The sequence below is a fragment of the Ictidomys tridecemlineatus genome, chromosome 6 (assembly GCF_052094955.1).
Source record: "Ictidomys tridecemlineatus isolate mIctTri1 chromosome 6, mIctTri1.hap1, whole genome shotgun sequence".
Lineage (NCBI taxonomy): Eukaryota > Metazoa > Chordata > Mammalia > Rodentia > Sciuridae > Ictidomys > Ictidomys tridecemlineatus.
Window position 1 is genome coordinate 134,329,334 of NC_135482.1, and position 21,033 is coordinate 134,350,366.

Consider the following 21,033-nt stretch of genomic DNA (forward strand, 5'->3'; position numbering starts at 1 on the left):
ATAGTCAGAGTCTACAAGGAAGATCACCAAATTCCAAAGGGAGTCACTGGGGCATTTGATGGAATATTCAATGTTGAATATCATCAGAACTTAGGTTTTTATTACATTGTTTTGGTCCAGCTCCTAAACACAGAAATAATTCAATCTTTATACAGGCATGAAATATTGATTTGTAAATTTTCCTAATCTTCTCTGAAAGTGACACACGAAGGCTCTGGAAGTGACTTCAGGATCCACAACCTTGCAAACTGTGGAGGGCATGGAGGCAACTGCTCTTAGGGGACAGCACTCTCAATGCAGGATGACAACTTTACGGAGGAAAATTGCTAAAAAAGGAAGTCTCACAGACTGTGAGAATTTTCCCACAGAATATGATTACTATGACTGGAGAATCATTTGTAAAACTCATAGGTACAGAGTGTATGGGTGATTTATGAATCTGGGGCCATTGCGTTGCACCCAGAGATTCATCATTCCTGGATTTGTGTTAACAAGAATGGATTCCAGTCAATGTTCCAAGTCAGAACGCAGCATCCTCCAAGTGGCATGAGAGGCCTCTGGCCCTCTGGCTGCCATCATCTCTTCACTTTTTATCATAGTCTGATTATACATTCTTTTTTTCCCTTCCCTTTATACTGAAAAAAAGTACTCTATAGAATAATATATCTTAGCCTCCAGGTTATGCATCCCTGCTTTTGTTCCTTCTCATATTTTCATTCCTGTTTCACATCCTCCTTATTTTTATGTCTAAAATTTCCTTTTCTAATCATTAGAGTCCTCATCACATAATGATAAGGATATGAACAGAGATAGGATACTCTCTGAGAAATGTGTCATTTGGTGACTTTGTCTTTGTGCAAATGTCATAGAGGGTACTTGGGTGGAGCTAGGTGCCATAGCCCATTATACGCCTGAACCACATGATGTAGTCTATCGCTCTCAGGCTACAAACCTGTACAGCAACATGTCACTGTACTGAATATTGTAGCCAGTTATAATACAATGGTATATCCAGACACAGAAAAGGTAAAGTAAAAATAACATAAAAAGCCATGAATCTACAAATAGAGTTTCCCTGACTGGAACATGCAGGACTGGAAGCTGCTCTGGGTGAGTCCGTGAGGGAGTTCTGAGTGAAGGTGAAGGTCCAGGACATTCCTGCACACTACTATAGACTTTGTAATCAGTGGACCCTTAGGCTACACTAAACTTCAAAAGAATATATATTCTTTCTTCACTAGTCAGGTATAGTGATGTATATCTATAATCCCAGTAGGATCATAAGTTTGAGGCCAGCCTTGGCAACTTAGTGAGACCCTATCTCAAAATAAAAAAAAATAAAAGAGCTGAGGATGTATCTTAGTGGTAGAATACTCCTAGGTTCAATCCCTAGTTACCGCCTCCCCCCAAAAAATCTTCTTTTCCCAATAATAAATTAGACTTAGCTTACTTTACCTTTTGACTTCATAAACATACATTTTAAAATGTTGTCATTTTTTAATAATACACAACTTAAAACCTAAACACACTGCACAGCTGTGCAGCAGGTTACACGGTCACTGGCGTGGCGCAGACTGCCCACAGCTCGGACTTGGCCCAGTTCTGCTTCCCTGAGAAGTCGCTGCTCCTGTTGGGGTGAGTGGCCTCCCCGCGCCCTTGGAACATGTTTCTCATCTGGCAGTTCTCCTGACCCTGCGGCTGTGCCCGAGCTTTGCCTTTGGCCTGGAATGTTGATGGAAACCCCCTACTTTGAAAAAATTTTTAAATTTTGTTCTACTTTTTAAAAAATTTGTTAAATCTAAGACACAGAACACCCCAACCACCTTAGACCCACACAGGGTCAGGGCCATCCACATCACCATCTTCCACCTCAACGTCGTTTCCACTGGAAGGAGGTCGATAGGAGCAGGAACACACATGTGGCTCTCATCTATGACGATAATGCCTTTTTCTGGAACACAGAAGAAGGACCTGTCTGAGCCTGGTTTAGAGTCAAGCTATTTTTATTTTTAGAGGACAATGAGCGCACTCCAAAATGATAAAGAGAATTGCATAGTCAACATGTGAGCCAGCAACCCTCATTTAGTATCATTACCAAGTATTATGAACTCTACATAATAGTATGCATTATAGTTGGTGTGGCTGGTGGAGCAGCAGACTTGCTTATGCTCACATCACCACAGCTGTGAGGGTAGTGCATTGCACTGCGATGTCATGATGGCTACTACACCACTGAGTGATAGGAAATTTTCAGCTTCAGTAGAATCTTGTTGGACAGCTATCATAAATGCTGTCATATAGTCCATCATTGATCAAGATGTTGCTGGATGGTACATGACCATATTTACTTCCTTAGTTTTCTCTGTATCTCTCTGTCCAGAATCTTATCCCCATTCCCTAAAAATTCTGAGTTTCCCATTTTAAGTATTCTCGTGTTCACCTTCCAAAGATTTATCTTTCTTTTATTTCCACCATTCTCCCATTTTTAAAATTTATATTTCTTCAAATATTAGCTCTTTGTCTTTTCCTCTGTTCTATCCTTCTCTCTGTTTAATACTTCCAAAGACAATTCCAGTCTTTATAGCAATGAACTGTGATCCTGGAAAAGATTTTGAAAAGAATTCAGAATGTTATTAAATAATTCCTTCTGTTAGATATACTAAATGTGATACTCAACTCAGTCTTTTAGTTCAGGAGATTGGAATGTATACTTTCCCAAATGAATTTACATTTTAAATGTAAGAAGTCTCAGTAAATTCATAATATTAAAAATAAATATGAACTATACAAATTCTGGGAAAAACATTATGCAACATCTAACTATTCAGCAAAAATGAGAATGGGCTCAAACATGAAGAAGATTGTACCAGACAAGATCGGGTGCGTTCAGGGTGGAGGAGAGGTGGGAGGGAAAGGGAGAGAGAAGGGAAATTGCATGGAAATGGAAGGAGACCCTCAGGGTTATACAAAATTACATACAAGAGGAAGTTAGGGGAAAGGGAAAAATAATACAAGGGGGAGGAATGAATTACAGTAGTGGGGGTAGAGAGAGAAGAGGGGAGGAGAGGGGAGGGGAGGGGGGATAGTAGAGGATAGGAAAGGCAGCATAATACAACAGACATGAGTATATCAATATGTAAATCAATGGAAGTGTAACTGATGTGATTCTGCAAGCTGTATACGGGATAAAATGGGAGTTCATAACCCACTTGAATCAAAATGTGAAATATGATATATCAAGAACTATGTAATGTTTTGAACAACCAACAATAAAAAAAAAGAAGATTGTACCAGAATTCTAAATATTCACCTGATTCAGGAAAACAAACATGTTTTAAGTGAGGATAACATAAAAAAAAATCTATTCTCTATCTCCTCCTTTTCACTAGTGAATTAACAATAGTGTGTGTGTGTGTGTGTGTAGATATTCAGGGATAGGATAGGGCACATGAGATGCCTGATTCTCCTAGGACTATTTCTTAAGACAAAATTGCCTTGAAATCGAACTCAGCATTTTAGCCCACAATTATGCACAAAAGAGCAGAACAAGTCTGAGCTCAGTCTTAGTATTTGTTGAGTATTTATTTAAAGCATTTACTGAGAGGAGAAGTGGATGCTCCCTGTAAAATTGAGGGAGGTTATATGCAAGAATTCTCTGGAAATGCTCAACTACTCCTCTATTCACAATACTTTACCTCTGGCAACAAACGTACTTAGCTCATTCAAAATTCAAAAGCCTTTCTCCTTGGAAGAAAGGTTAGCCACCATGCAATCCACTGCCAAGTCACATCGCCTGTGTGTTTCCAAGCAGAGTTGGTTTTCTAACTCTTCTTTCTAGCCACAGCCAGGAGTGCTGAGGGTTTCAGTAAATAACAATTTTTTTTCTGTGACAGGCAGAAAAATGGCCCTCCTGAGATATCCATCTAATTTCTATAACATGTGAATATATTATGTTAAAAGGTAACAAAGGGGAACTGAGACCACTGATGGGATTAAGACAAATAATCAGCTGATCTTAAAATAGGGAAATTATCCTGCATTATGGATTATCTGTGTGAGTCCACTGTAATCACAGGGTCCTTTGAGGTGAAAGAAAAGTCAGGAGGAGATAAGGATGACATAATGAAATATGATGTAATGCACTTGAGGGACATTGCTGACTACTATGGTTCGTGTCCCTCAAAAGGATGTATTGGCGTCCTAATGCACAGAACCTCAAAACATGACTTTATTTGGACATAGGGTTTTTTAAGAAGGGTAAAGAATAAAATGAGGTCATTGGGGTAGAGCCTAATCCAATATGACTGGTGTCCTTATAAAAAGAAGAAACTGTGGCACAGAGAGACATTCACGGAGGGGTATTGTGTGAGGAGACTCAGGGAGAACTTCTGTGCATACGGAGGGTTGGAGCCAGGCATGATATAAGCTAAGGAAGACCAAAGATTGCTGACAACCACAGAAGCTGGGAGAGAGGTACAAGCAGATTCTCCCTCAGCACTATCAGGAGGGACCAACCTTGTTGATACCTTGATTTGAAGCTTGGGGCCTCCAGGGCTGTAAGAATCATTTTCTGTAATTTTAAGCTACCCACTTTGTGGCACTTTGCTACAGCAGCCTTAGGTCTGCAGAAAGAAACCAAGTACTGCCAACACTTGATTTAAACCTAGTGTTATAGTCTGAATGTTTGTGTGCCCAAACCCCACAAATTCATACGTTAAAGTCCTAACTCCTAACATGAACATAATTGCAGTTAGGGTTAGTACCAGGTAAGAAGAGGAAGAGATACCAGAGAATTCTCTCATATATTCTCATTCTTATTCTCTCTCTCTCTCTCTCTCTCTCTCTCTCTCTCTCTCTCTCATTCTCTTTTTCCCTTCTTTCCTCCTGCTCTCTCTCCTTGGCCTCTCAATCATGTGAGGACACAGAACATGTCCATTTTCAAAACAGGAAGAGAGCCCTCACCAATAACCAAATTGGCCAGAACCTTGATTTTGGCCTTTCTACCCTCCAGAATTGTGATAAAATAAATTCCTATCATCCAAACCACACAGTCTCTCATATTTTATTATGATAGACATCCAAGTAGACGAAGACACCTACTGAGACATATTGGGCTTTTTTGAACTCCAGACCTATAAGGTAATGTATTTCTATTGTTTGGCATTAAATTTGTAGCAGCTTGTCACGATACAAATGAGAAGCTAATGCATTCCTTATCATTAAATTTCCAATATTTTAGCTACCGGATAGATTGACATCAATTCGTTAGTTCATCTTTTAATTTATCTTAGTTTCTTCAAACATACTCAAGTTAGAGTATCTGTAGAGACTTCAGAAATGCAGCAATGCAAGTGCTAGATGGCCAGTAACTACAAACATGCAGTTAAGTCTTGGTGAGACACAACCATTACTGCCCCCATTTCATAGATTTGGGTTTTGCTCATTTTGTAAAAAAAAAAAAGAAAAAAAAACTCTTAAGAGACAGAAATAATTTTCCTTACTAGAAGAATCTTTTGATATGGCAACTCTAGAATTCTATGTAAATGATGTTTAAGGGGGAAAAATATGTCAAACAATATGGTGAATTATTGCTATTTGTGGAATATTTCACACCTATAATTTTATCTGAAGGCTATAATTTTTTTCCTGCTGTCCATGAAACATGCATAAAGCACAGAATTAGCATTTGGAAAATCAAGGTAGAAAATATACCTTGACACAAACTTGGAAAAATTTAACACAAATATCCAAAGGCCTAAAATAATTTTAATGAAGTCACCATTTTAACATTAACCAATAGATGAGTATTTAGTAAAACCAAAGCTATGCAGTCCTGGAATCAAACAATCTGTAGACTTTAGAAGTTTATAATTTCTATGTCCTCAGGCTTCCTTAAGTTCTGTGAGGGAACAGCTAAATAGCTCTGAGAAAACCTCTTTTTTAAAAAAATATTAATGTCTTTAAACTTTTTATATCAAATAACTTCACTCTTCATCTTAATATTTTAACACTCTTTATGATTTTTAGTTTACCTGTGCAAAACATTTTACACTGAGCTAATGCAAAATGAGCTCTTTGTTTCTTGTCTACTGTTATTATATTCCCAGTAAATTGTATTATTTAGTTTTTGCTATATTATAAGCACTCCAAAATATATTGGCTTAAAATGATTTTGTTTAGGATTTTGGCCTGCTAGATGGTTCTTTTTAGCCATGCCAACTCAGCTGATTCTGCCGGGCTTGTACGTGCTGTCAGCAGGAAGTTTGATGGGGCCTCATGACCTGCAATTCTTTTATTCTCCTTTCTGACAGGCTCTGGGCCAGGACAATGGAGATGATTGGACCAGTAGATCATCACCCAGGATGCTGGTGGGGTTTCATAATATGATAGTCAGTTGCAAGGTTCCCAGGAGTAGTAAGAAAGCCTGTCTTGTTGTCCATGTGATTTTGAAATTTCTGCTGTCATCATGCTTCATAATGTCCACTGGCCAAATCAATGCCAGCCTGGTCAGTGTGGGTGGGAACTGCTGAAAGGCATCTGTAATTTGTGGACATTTTTGCAATTAGTTACACAGAACTTTCCTCCAGTTTGAGCTCCACATACACATACTGTATTATATCTTCATGGATATGTCTCACATGAACCTTAACTTGATGCATAATATTTAAGGTTGAGCATGCTCTTCTCTAGATTTTTCTAATGTGATCAGTAAAACTATGTTCCCTAGAGTTGCTCATGCCAGATACAAGAAGTCATCTCTGACTTCCCATCTCTTCCCATCTCTAATATCCAAGTAATTACCCATTCATTTGAATTGTATCTTGTACATATCTTTTTAATTCCTCCATACTCTCTATCCCCACATCTTTTTTTTTAATCTAAACCCTTCGTTTTATTTGTTTATTTACTTTTTACACAAATAGAGCACAACGTTTTGTTTCTCTGGTTATACATGATGTAGAGTCACACCATTCAGTGCAATAATAACCTGTACATAGGGTAATAATGTCCATCTCATTTTACCACCTTCCCCCCACCACACCCCATCCTCTTCCTTCCCTCCCCTCTACACAATCCCAAGTTCCTTCATTCTTTCCCTACCCCCCTCTTTATGAATCACCATCCATTTATCATAGAAAACATTTGGCCTTTGGTTTTTTGGGGATTGGCCCATTTTGCTTAGCATGATATTCTCCTACTTCATCCATTTACTGGCATATGCTATAATTTTATTCTTCTTTAAGGCTGAGTAATATTCCATTGTGTATATATACCACAGTTACTTTATCCATTCATCTATTGAAGGGCATGTAGGTTGGTTTAACAGCTTAGCTATTGTGAATTGAGCTGCTCTAAACATTGAGGTGGCTGCATCACTGCCATATGCTGATTTTAAGTTCTTTGGGTACAGACCAAGGAGTGAGATAGCTGAGTCAAATTGTGATTCCATTCCAAGTTTTCTGAGGAATCTTTATACTGCTTTTCCAGAGTGGTTGCACCATTTTGCAGTCCCTCCAGCAATGAATTCATGTAACTTTCCCCCCACATCCTCACCAGCACTTGTTAATGCTTGAATTATTGATAATTGCCATTCTGACTGGAGTGAGACGAAATATTAGAGTAGTTTTGATTTGCATTTTACTAGAGATGTTGAACATTTTTTCACCCATGTCCATATCACTATCATCTCCTGCCTAGAGACAGAACTTGCTGACAGCAGTACTTGCTTAAGATGACTTTATGCTTCCTTTCTTCTGTTCAGTCTGCTCCTCACAGTGCAGCTATCTATTTTATAAAATATGAATCTGATTATATCACACAACTGCTGAAAAACTTCTACTGGACTAAAGGGTTTTAAAAGGTGGAAAGGTTATGTGGAGGAAACAGAAAAAATACAAATTTTCAACGAAGTGGATAGTCATAAAACTGAGGAAAGTGTGTGTGTATAAAACTGGGGAAGTGGTGTGTGTGTGTGTGTGTGTGTGTGTGTGTGTGTAAGTTATTTTTTTTTCACTGGGGAATATGCTTATTATTGTTGTTTGTGACAGGGAGAGAAGAATGCAGGTTTGAGCAGGAGATGGGCTATAGTACAGTCATAACAATTTTTCAGCCGTAGTCTTCGGAGAGCTCCAAAGCTTGGATGACCCTTTAGAGTTATCCCACTAAGGGTAAGGAGGTTGTGCCTTCAAACCCCGCTGCAACCAGTCATTGCACACAGACTGCCCCAAGAAGGACATAACCTTAATCTAGGTAGCTGTATTCCACCAACAACTATCCCAAGAGCTGAAGGTGTAAGTGTCCTTTGGTGCTGGAAGAGGACCTGGGTGAACAGCACAGCATCTACTCCACTGCCTTTTACCAAGAGAGTATCCTTGTTTTCCTTGAATAGCCCAACAACCAGTCCAATAGAACTGGATTGCTTATAGCAGTTGTTCACACACAATTGTCTTCCTATTCCTCTATTTCATGCTTTTGTATTATTTTTTTTTTATTGATTGTTCAAAACATTACAGAGCTCAAGACATATCATCTTTCATACATTCGACTCAATTGGGTTTTGAACTCCCCAAATACATAATACAGACTCACTTCTGTTACATACTCACACTTTTACATAATGGCATATTAGTGACTGTTGTATTCTGCTACCTTTCCTATCCCCTACTATCCCCCCTCCCCTCCCCTCCCCTCCCATCTTCCCTCTCTACCTCCTCTGCTGTTGTTCAATTCTCTCCCCTTTTTTCCCCCCACCCCCTTGCCCCTCATAACCTCTTATTATTTTGTGTATCACTGAAGGTCTCCTACCATTTCCATATGTTTTCCCTTCTCTCTTCCTTTCTCTCCCCCCATTCGTCTTAGTTTACTGGTAGTCTTTTCCTCATGCTCTTCCTTCCTGTTCTATTCTTAGTGGCTCTCTTTATATCAAAGAAGACATTTGACATTTGTTTTTTAGGGCTTGGCTAGCTTCACTTAGCATAATCTGCTCTAATGCCATTAATTTCCCTGCAAATTCTATGATTTTGTCGTTTCTTAGTGCTGCATAATACTCCATTGTGTATAGCTGCCACAATTTTTTTATCCACTCGTCTATTGAAGGGCATCTAGGTTGGTTCCACAGTCTAGCTATTGTGAATTGTGCTGCTATAATCATTGATGTGGCCGTATCCGTATAGTGTGCTCTTTTAAGGTCCTCAGGGAATAGTCCAAGAAGGGCAATAGCTGGGTCAAATGGTGGATCCATTCCCAGCTTTCCCCGGAATCTCCATACTGCTTTCCAAATTGGCATCACCATTTTGCAGTCCCACCAGCAGTGAACAAGTGTGCCCTTTTTCCCACATCCTCGCCAACACTTATTGTTGTTTGACTTCATAATGGCTGCCAATCTTACAGGAGTGAAATGGTATCTTAGGGTGGTTTTGATTTGCATTTCTCTGATTGCTAGAGATGGTGAGCATTTTCTCATGTGCTTGTGGATTGATTGTATGTCCTCCTCTGAGAAGTGTCTGTTCAGGTCCTTGGCCCATTTGTTGATTGGATTATTTGTTATCTTATTGTTTAATTTTTTGAGTTCTTTGTACATTCTGGATATTAGGGCTCTATCTGAGGTGTGAGGGGTAAAAATTTGTTCCCAGGATGTAGGCTCTCTATTTACCTCTTTTACTGTTTCTCTTGCTGAGAAAAAACTTTTTAGTTTAAGTAGGTCCCATTTGTTTATTCTTGTTATTAACTCTTGGGCTACGGGCGTTCTATTAAGGAATTTGGAGCCCGACCCCACAATATGTAGATCATAGCCAACTTTTCCTTCTATCAGACGCAGTGTCTCTGTTTTTATATCTAGCTCCTTGATCCATTTTGAGTTAACTTTTGTGCCTGGCGAGAGAAAGGGATTCAATTTCATTTTGTTGCATATGGATTTCCAATTTTCCCAACACCATTTGTTGAAGATGCTATCCTTCCTCCATTGCATGTTTTTAGCCCCTTTATCAAATATAAGATAGTTGTAACTTTGTGGATTAGTCTCTGTGTCCTCTATTCTGTACCATTGGTCCACCTGCCTGTTTTGGTACCAGTACCATGCTGTTTTTGTTACTATTGCTTTGTAGTACAGTTTGAGCTCTGGTATCGCTATACCTCCAGATTCATACTTCCTGCTTAGAATTGCTTTTGCTATTCTGGGTCTTTTGTTTTTCCATATGAATTTCATGATTGCTTTATCTATTTCTACAAGAAATGTCTTTGGGATTCTGATTGGCATCGCATTAAACCTGTAGAGAACTTTGGGTAATATCGCCATTTTGATGATGTTAGTTCTGCCTATCCATGAACAGGGTACATTTTTCCATCTTCTGAGATCTTCTTCTATCTCTCTCTTTAGGGTTCTGTAGTTTTCATTGTATAAATCTTTCACCTCTTTTGTTAGGTTGATTCCCAAGTATCTTATTTTCTTTGAGGATATTGTGAATGGAGTGGTTTTCCTTATTTCCATTTCAGAGGTTTTGTTGCTGATATACAGGAATGCCTTTGATTTGTGCGTGTTGATTTTATATCCTGCCACTTTGCTGAATTCATTTATTAACTCTAGCAGCTTCTTTGTAGATCCTTTTGGGTCTGTTAGGTAAATTATCATGTCATCTGCAAATAGCGATAATTTAATTTCTTCTTTTCCTATTTTTATGCCTTTAATTTCTTTTGTCTGTCTAATTGCTCTGGCTAGTACTTTGAGAACTAAATTGAATAGAAGTGGTGATAGAGGACATCCCTGTCTTGTTCCAGATTTTAGAGGGAATGCCTTCAGTTTTTCTCCATTTAGGATGATGCTAGCCTGAGGTTTAGCATATATAGCTTTTACAATGTTGAGGTAAGTTCCTGATATCCCTAGTTTTTCTAATGTTTTGAACATAAAGGGATGTTGTATTTTGTCAAATGCTTTTTCTGCATCTATCGAGATGATCATATGGTTCTGGTCTTTAAGCCTATTGATGTGGTGAATAGCATGTATTGATTTCCGTATATTGAACCAGCCTTGCATCCCAGGGATGAATCCTACTTGATCATGGTGCACAAGTTTTCTGATATGTTTTTGTATTCGATTTGCCAGAATTTTATTGAGAATTTTTGCATCCAAGTTCATTAGAGATATTGGTCTGTAGTTTTCTTTCTTTGAAGTGTCTTTGTCTGGTTTTGGGATCAGGGTGATGTTGGCCTCATAGAATGAATTTTGAAGAGCTCCTTCTTTTTCTATTTCTTGAAATAGTTTGAAAAGTATTGGTATTAGTTCTTCTTTGAAGGTTTTGTAGAACTCCGCTGTATACCCATCAGGTCCAGGGCTTTTCTTGGTTGGTAGTCTTTTGATGGCTTCTTCTATTTCTTCCTTTGTTATTGGTCTGTTTAAATTGTGTGTGTCTTCCTGTCTCAATCTGGGCAAATCATATGCCTTAAGAAATTTATCGATATCTTCGCTATCTTCTATTTTATTAGAATATAGGGTTTCAAAATAGTTTCTAATTATCTTCTGTATTTCTGTAGTGTCTGTTGTGATATTGCCTTTTTCATCCCGTATATTAGTAATTTGAGTTCTCTCTCTTCTTCTTTTTGTTAGCATAGCTAAGGGCTTGTCTATCTTATTTATTTTTTCAAAGAACCAACTTTTAGTTTTATCAATTTTTTCAATGGTTTTTTTTTTGTTTCAATTTCGTTTATTTCTGCTCTAATTTTAATTATTTCTTGTCTTCTACTACAATTGCTGTTGTTTTGTTCTTCCTTTTCTAGGTTTTTGAGGTGTAGTGTGAGTTCATTTATTTGTTGGTTTTTTCTTTTTTTGATGAAAGAACTCCAGGATATGAATTTCCCTCTTAAAACTGCTTTCATTGTGTCCCATAGATTCCGGTATGTTGTGTCTGTATTATCATTTGACTCTAAGAATTTTTTTATCTCTTCCTTTATGTCTTCTGTAACCCATTGATCATTCAATAACATATTGTTCATTTTCCATGTGGTGTAGGATTTTTCCTTCCTTTTTTTATCATTGATTTCCAATTTCATTCCATTATGGTCAGATATGGTGCATGGTATTATCTCCACACTTTGATATTTACTAAGATTTGCCTTATGGCATAATATATGGTCTGTTTTTGAGTAGGATCCATGTGCTGCTGAGAAGAACGTGTATCCACTTGATGATGGTTGGTATATTCTATATATGTCAGTTAGGTCTAGGTTATTGATTGTGCTGTTGAGTTCTATAGTTTCTTTATTCAGTTTTTGTCTAGAGGATCTGTCTAATGGCGAGAGCGGTGTGTTGAAGTCACCCGTAATTATTGTGTTATGGTCTATTTGACTCTTGAACTTGAGGAGCGTTTGTTTTATGTAGATTGCAGCTCCATTGTTTGGTGCATACAAATTGATAATTGTTATGTCTTGTTGGTGGATGGTCCCTTTTAACAGTATATAGTGTCCTTCTTTATCCTTCTTAATTAACTTAGGTTTGAAGTTGATTTTATTTGATATGAGTATGGCCACTCCTGCTTGCTTCCGAGGGCCATGTGAGTGGTATGATTTTTCCCAACCTTTTACCTTCAGCCTGTGTATGTCTTTTCCTATCATATGAGTCTCCTGAAGGCAGCATATTGTTGGATTTGTTTTTTTGATCCAGGTTGCTAGCCTATGTCTCTTGATTGGTGAGTTTAGGCCATTAACATTTAAAGTTACAATTGAGATATGATTTGTACTTCCAGTCATGCTTCTTTATTTATTTATTTTAGTTTGGCTAGTTTTACTTTTTTGGTTATTTTCTTCCTCCTTTACTGAGATACCTCTTGTTGTTAGTTTTGGGCACTATTTTTCAATTCCTCTTCTTGTATATTGCTCAGAATGCTTTGCAGTGCTGGTTTTCTTGCTGCAAATTCTTTTAGCTTTTGTTTATCGTGAAAGATTTTAATTTCGTTGTCAAATCTGAAGCTCAATTTTGCTGGATACAGTATTCTTGGTTGAAATCCATTATTTTTCAGCGTTTGAAATACATTGTTCCAGGATCTTCTCGCTTTCAAAGTCTGTGCTGAGAAATCAGTCGTTAACCTAATTGGTTTACCCCTGAATGTAATCTGTCTCTTTTCTCTGGTAGCTTTTAATATTCTCTCCTTGTCCTGTATGTTGGCTATCTTCATAATTATGTGTCTTGGAGTTGGTCTATTATAGTTTTGAATGTTTGGGGTCCTGTAGGCTTCCAGGATTTGGCAATCCATTCCATCTTTCATCTCTGGGAAGTTTTCTACAATTATTTCATTTAATATGCTGTCCATTCCTTTGGTTTGAATCTCTGTGCCTTCTTCTATCCCGATGACTCTCAAATTTGGTTTTTTAATGACATCCCATATCTCTTGAATAGATTGCTCATGGGATTTAAGCATCTTTTCTGTGTTGACTATACTCTTTTCAAGTTGATAAACCTTGTCTTCATTATCTGATGTTCTGACTTCTACTTGATCAAGTCTATTTGTAATATTCTCGTTTGAGTTTTTAATTTGGTTTATAGTTTCCTGCAATTCTAGGATTATAGTTTGATTCTTTTTTAAGATCTCTATCTCCTGGTAGAGCTCGTTCTTTGCCATTTGAATTTGTTTGTTTAATTCATTTTCAAAATATATTTTTATTGCTTGGACTTGCTGTCTCATGTCTTCTCTAATATTCCTTTCCATTTGAGTTAGGTATGCCTTGAGTTCTTTCCCTATCCCTGCTTCTGATGTTTCTATGTCCTCTTGTAGAATTAAGTTGTCTTGCATTGTTTGTACTCCTTTTTTCCCTTGTTTTCTCATGTTGTTCCCGTTGCTTTCCAGTTCTATTTGATTGTCGTGTTTCTGTTCTCTTCTATAGATTTGTTTCGGTTCTGTATTACTCTGATGCCTCTCCTTAGTGTTGTTAAACTATGCCTGCTGACGTGGATTCCACTGTGAAGGAAGATCCGACGTCCGAGCTCCAGTGACGACACTACTTTGCTATGACCGGCCCCAGTTCCTTGCCGGGGTGTCCTGATGAGGTGGTGTGACTGGACTGTCTCTGTTTGATTTCAGCTCCCAGTCGCGGCAGGCAGGCGGTCTCCAGCCGCCCAGTATCACAGGCGGCAGGCGGGTGATCGGTCACCTGCGGCCGGGTGTTCTCCTACTGCCCAGCTATGCGGGCAGTGGGTGAACTGTCGCCGGCGGGCCTGCAATTTTCAGCTGCCCAGTCTCGAGGGCCTTGCCTCTAGCCTCCTGGTTTCTCCTGCTAGCCTTCTGTAGCCGCAGGGCAGGCCGCACGAATCAGTGGGCCTGGATCTCCGGGGTCCCACAGTTGGCGATTGGGATCCCAGGCACTCTGTCCTTTGGATATTTCCTGCTTGCCCCTCCCCCAGCTCTAGCTAGACAGGTTTCGTTTTGGCTGCAGATGGGTAGGGGGGGTTGCAGGTCAGGTGCCTCTAGTTCCCCCCTAGTCTTTATGCAGGCTCACTCCTATTCTCCCTCCCCCAGCAAGCCTAGGAGAGATTTTATGCGAGTTCCCGATGTATGGGGGATGGGCTGAGTGCCACACACCTGTCTTGTTGTTGAGATCTGTGGGAGAATGGCGGTGGATATTTCAGCTGTTCAAGATGCTGACTGCTGATTGCCTTGGCGGAGTGTCCACTGTGGGGGATGGGACTGTACCGCTTCCTTCCCCGTCTAAACTCCCGAACTCAGCCCGGGGGTCAGTGTGGGCTTGGCTGGCGGGATTCCACCTGATCTCAGCCGAGCCTCTCCCTGCTTGCTAATTAATGGCTTCCCTGGGGCGCCACGCCTTCTGTAGCCGCAGGGCAGGCTGCACGAATCAGTGGGCCTGGATCTCCGGGGTCCCACAGTTGGCGATATGTAAGTTATTTTTAAATGATAAAATATGAGTGTCTTTGCGAGTAGAGATCCTCAGAAATTAGAGGCAAAGGAACAAGGTCTAAGAGGAGACAGACAAAATGGAATCTGAAGCATAGGCAGGGAGTCTAGGGTCAGATGACAGAGGCTGATCAGTTTTTTGGGATTTTATTTTGTAGACAGTTAATACACAGTGCCTCATATATAGTATGCAATTAAACATTTGTTGAATAAGTGAAGGAATAAGCTGACAAAGTTTCTGGTGAGAAAAATGGCATAATTCTCACTGTTTTTTTTTTTAACTAGCTTAAGGAAGAAGATATTGGAAAAGTGATGGCATTGGGTTAGAAAACTATTTGGCAGTAAGTGCACTGATTTACATGAGCAGTAACAAGGACCTGCACTAGGCTAGAGAAGGGGAAAGACGTTCAGCGGTGGGAAATAATCACAGAGAGTCATGCTCCAATAATCGCCCTTGCTAGGAAAGCAAGCACTCTGGTCTGTCCTAGGCAGTGGGGAGCCACCACCACTAGCTCCCAGCTCAGAAAGCACCTTTTTCCCTATAGTCAAAATCCCTTCATCCATCCAAAGGGACACAACAGCCTGGATTTGTTAAGATCCTTCCAACCCCTCATGTAGCATCAGCAGGAACAAGTAGGAGTTCTAATGGCACGAGATAAACCAAACAGTCCAACCTAGCACCATATATTTCTGAAAATTATACTATAATTGGAATCAAAAAAGCAGTCCAGGAGCTGTGTGCCAAACCTAAACAGTATGAATTCTTGATAAAATAGTATAATTTAAGTGGAACTTAGAGTTTCTAATATAATAGCCAAAATTATAGGCTACAGCCAGAAGAAGAAAAAAATCACCATCATAGCAAGAACCAGGAAAATCACAACTTGAAAGAGAAAATTCAACTGACACTAACACGGAGATGTATAAAGTGCAGGATTTATCTCTCAAGGAATTTAAAGCCGTCACCATAGAAATGTTTCAACAAATAATTATGAATTCTCTTGAAATGAGAGAGAAACAGTGATTCTCAAGAAACAGAAGTTATTAAAAAATTGGAAATTATGGAGCTGAAATAAACAATAAGCAGAACTTTGAAAACTCAATGGGTATACTCAATAGTAAAAATGAAAAGTATAAACTTAAATTTTGAGGACAAAACAGTAGAATTCCTTGAATCTGAACAATAGAAAATATAGGCTGAAAGAAAGTAAACAGATCCTTAAGCACCTAGGAGACAAGAACAAAAGAGCAAATATTCTTTAAGTCCCTAAAAAGGATAAAGACAGAGGGGATGAACATGCATTTGAAAAATAAAAATAAAAATTGAAATTTCTCAAGTTTTGCAAAAGGCCCAAACTGAGAGATTCATGCAGTTATGGAAATCCACACATTAAACTACACAAAGAAAAGATCTTGAAAGGAGTCAAAGAGAAATTACATATCATGGAAACCATAAAAGAATAAAGTATTTTTCAAGTGCTAGAAGAAAAGTACTGTCAACTGCAAATTCTTTTTTTTTTAAAGAGAGAGTGAGTGAGAGAGGAGAGAGAGAGAGAGAGAGAGAGAATTTTTAATATTTATTTTTTTTAGTTCTTGGCGGACACAACATCTTTGTTGGTATGTGGTGCTGGGGATCGAACCCAGGCCGCACGCATGCCAGGCGAACGCGCTACCGCTTGAGCCACATCCCCAGCCCCGTCAACTGCAAATTCTATATCCAGCAAAACTATCCTCCAGAGGGTAAGGGCAATAAAGACATTCTCCAACTCAAGAAAAACTGAAGGAATTTGTCAGTAACTAACTTACTTTAATGATTGATGAAAGAATCAGTGCTGATATAAAATACAGTTTGTATCGGTTTCTATAAAGCAACTTACTTTCTATAATTTCAAATTCCATAGATGGAGACTGAATTTACATATTTTCAGGAAAATAGAGAGAAACAAAATAATAGAGTCATTCACAGGATGCAACTGGGTTCACAGAGTGGATAGCCTTGGGCCCAGGTATCAATACTTGGAGGAGATTGTTTCCAACTGAATTAGAACCAACTCCAGAGTGAAGCTTGAAGGAAGCTATGAGAAAGGCATGAGCTGCAAAGTGGGGAGTTAGAAATAAGCAAGAACAAATAAAAGAAGAGAGATTCTTGGGAAGGTGGGGCCAGGACAGAGCACAGGTGTGTATGGGTGTCTGGGTGCTTAGGGAAGAAGTGTAGGAGAACCATCTAACATAGGAAGTCATAAAGGAAGGATTTCATTGTAGATCCTCTTTGAAACAACCAGAGTCTGGGCAGAACACTTAGTGGAAATGCAAACTGTAGGGACTGATTGATCTGAGTGAAAAGAAACAACCAGTTTGTGAAGCTGTCATACATACCTAGAAACAAAATAGTTAAAAACCAAACATTAGCTTCTAGGTACCCAGTAATTTTCTGCAATGACACGATTCTTAATTTCTTTCTAACACAGACACATGGCCCTTCTTTTCTTTTTAAGATTCAAATGAAACTTAAAGCATGCTATGATTGAAACATGAGGTGTCCTACAAAAGCTCATGTGTGAGATAATGTAAGAAAGTTCACAGATGAAATGGTTGGGTTATGAGAGTCTTAACCTAATCAGAGCATTAATCCACAGTTAGGAATTAACTGGTCAGCAACTGTAGGAAGGTGGGGTGTGGCTGAGGAAATAGGTCCCTATATATTTTGTCCCTGGTGAACAGAATGCTCTCTCTGCTTCCTTATTGCCAGATTCTGAACAGCTCTCCTCTCCCATATTCTTCTGCCATGATGTTCTGCTCCACCTTGTACCCAGAGCTATAAAGTCAGCCATCTATGGACTGAGATCTGAAACCATGAGCACCAAATAAACTTTTCCTCCTCCAACAGTGTTCTTGTCAGGTCTTTTGGTCATAGTAACAAAAAAAAAAAAAAAAGCTGACTAAAACAAAGAAAATAAACAATTTGAATGAGTAGTTTATAATAAAGTAGTTTTCCATGAGTGCAAATAGAAGATTTGTATTCTTTTTCCTTTATTTGAAAAGAAAAAAAACACAAACAGTAATGTTTTATAGCAAAACTTTTTGCAATTTAACTAGCAGAGGAATTTTATATTTTATACTAAAAATGCAACACAGTTTATAAACTTATCTTTTTATGCAGAGACAAGGGAATATGTATCTACTGTGGCATATACAATAAAATATAATGAGAAATATAAGAGTTTATGAAATTGCTGGTGTATAACTTGTGGCACTGGAATAGGCAACAATACTCACCAAGTGCTTTTTGAATCACAATAAAATAAAATGTTTCCCACGTAAGCCCTAAGTAAGCAGAACTATTTCATTTTTTTCTTGAGGTCATGTATGTTTCCTTTGGGACAAAAAAATGTTTTTTTAACTCTTCTTTAGAAACATCTTTCATCTTTACCCCTTATCCATAGTTATTATAAAAATTGCCTTCCATTCTCTAAAAATCTTTTGCTAATCATCTAATAAGCACATTTAGATCAAATTTATCTCTTTTTAAAAAATTTTATTTGTTCTTTTGGCTATACATGACAGTAGAATATATTTTGACATATCATACCTACAGGGAGTATAACTTCCCATTATTGTGGTTGTACATGATATGGAGTTACACTGGTCATGTATTCATATATGAACTTAGGAAAGTCCTGTTCGATTCAATTTGTCTTTCCCATTCCCATCACCACCTCCCTTCCCCTGTTCCTACTGGTTCAATCCTGTGAACCTCTAATTCTCCCTTCCCATAGCTTATTGTGAGTCAACATCTGCATATCAGAGAGAACATTCAGCTTTGGCTTTGGGGGATTAGCTTATTTCACTTAGCATCATAACATCCAATTCCAACCATTTCTTGGCAAATGCCATAATTTCATTCTACTTTATGGCTGAGTAATATTTCATTCTGTATATGTACATTTTCTTTATCCATTCATCTGTTAAATAGCACCAAGTTTGGTTCCATAGCTTAGCTCTTGTGAATTGAGCTGCTATAAACATTGTTGTGGCTGCATCACTATAGTATGATGATTTTGAGTATTTGGGGCATATAACAAGGAGTGGGATAACTGGGTCTGACTGTGGTTCCATTCCAAATTTTCTGAGGAATTCCATACTGCTTTCCAGAGTAGTTGCACTAATTTGCAGTCCCACCAGCAATATATGACTGAACTTATTCCTTCATATCTTTGACAACATTTATTGTTCTAGTATTCTTGATAATTGCCATTCTGACTGGAGTGAGATGAAATTTCAGTGTAGTTTTAATTTGCATTTCTCTAGTTGCTAGTGATGTTGCATATTTTTCCATATATTTGATGACCGATTTTATTTCTTCTGTGACGTGTCTGTTCAATTCCTTTGTTCATTTATTGATTAGGTCATTTGTTTATTTGGTGTTTTTTGAGTTCGTTATATATCCTGAAGATTAATACTCTATGTGTGGTACAGGTGGCAAAGATTTTCCCCATTCTGTAGGCTCTCTATTTGTGTTCTTTATTGATACCAGACCTTAAATTATACTAAGAGCCACAGTAACAAAAGCAGCCTATAGTATTGGCACCAAAAGAGACATGAAGATGAATGGTACAGAATAGAGGACACAGAGACAAACCCACATAAATACAGTTATCTCATACTAGACAAAGGTGCCAACAACATGCATAAAAGATAGCCTCTTCAACAAATGGTGCTGGGAAAACTGGAAATCCATATGTAGCAAAATGAAATTTGACCCCTTTCTCTCACCCTGCAGAAATCTTAACTAGAAGTGGATCAGGAAACTATGCATTAGAGCAGAAATCCTGCACCTATTAGAAGAAAAAGTAGGCCTAAATCTCCATCATGTCAACTTAGGAACCAAAATCCCCAACAAGACTCCTAAAGCACAAAAAGTAAAGTCAAAAATCAATAAATGGGGTGGTATCAAACTAAGAAGCTTCTGCAATTTTATCTCTTGAATCTATTTCTCTATCTTACTCTATATCACTCTAGTTAAATGACCATTATTTCTTCAACTATCAAAGGATATCCCTAAATGATCCCTAGATTTCTAGTTTCATCCTTTAAACAATCCTTCAGAGCAGTGAAAATGTAAGAGAATTCTTTCTAAAATATTCATCTCATTATGTGTTCCCTTTGCCTGAAAGCCCTCAGTGGTTCACACTTGTTTTAGAATGTCCAGATTCCAAGGCATGGAACCAAATGCTTTGAGCATCTTTCTAAGATTTTTCTCCTTCTGGTACTTCCCTCAAATTCCATGTTCTGCCACACTGAACTACTTGCAGTTACATTACTGGGCTCTGCTCTTTCATCGACTCTGTCTTAACGCAGGATCTCTTTTGCCTTGAAGGCCTCCCCTGTGTCTCTCCTTTGTAGAACAGATGAATTCTTACTTGTTTTTTAAGCACTTATTCACTTGCTTTGGCTTCCATAACAACGTGCACAAACTGAGTGACTTAAACAACAAAAATTTATTCTCTCATCTTCTGAAGAAGTCTGAGGTCACCGTGTTTGCAGGTTGGCTCCTTCTGAAAGCTGGGAGGAAGAGTCTCCTCAGTGCTACTTTCAATAGCAGAGGAAATAATATCAATTCAATAATTAGCAAAGGACTTGAATAGACATTTCTCAAAACTTGACATAAAAAAAATGACCAGCAAGTATGAAAAATGGGGCACAGCATTACTAATCATCAAGGACATGAAAATCAAACCCATGAATAGACATCACCTCACCTGAGTGCATATTAGTAAGGAGGTAAGTGTCAATGAGAGCATGGAGGAAAGGAAAACCTTGGACACTGTGAGGGAATAAAGATTGGTGCAGCCAATGAGAATAATACAGAGGATTCCAATAAAATTAAAAATAGGACTACCATTTGGCCCAGATTTTCCTCTTATGAGTATATACCCAAAGGAAATTAAATCCGTACCTCATAGAAATTTGTGTGTTACTTGTTCATTGAAGAAGTCTTTATAACAGCCAAGACATGGAAACGACCAAATTGTTCACAAATGGATAAAGAAACTGGAATATTCAGTCTTAAAGAAGGATATCCTGCCACTTGAGGCTATATGGATGAAGCTAGAGGACAGTGAAATAAATCAGGAACAGA

The 21,033-nt window shown here is 38.3% G+C and overlaps 1 long non-coding RNA gene across 1 annotated transcript in view; it reads right to left on the reverse strand.

Moving 5' to 3' along the window:
• The window catches only part of LOC110598106 (uncharacterized), an 82,479-nt gene that overhangs the window by 575 nt on the left and 60,871 nt on the right, over positions 1-21,033 (reverse strand). Inside the window, exon 2 of the long non-coding RNA XR_002483914.3 lies at positions 1,824-1,951. This is a non-coding gene — a long non-coding RNA (uncharacterized LOC110598106). The remainder of the gene's footprint in view (positions 1-1,823; positions 1,952-21,033) is intronic.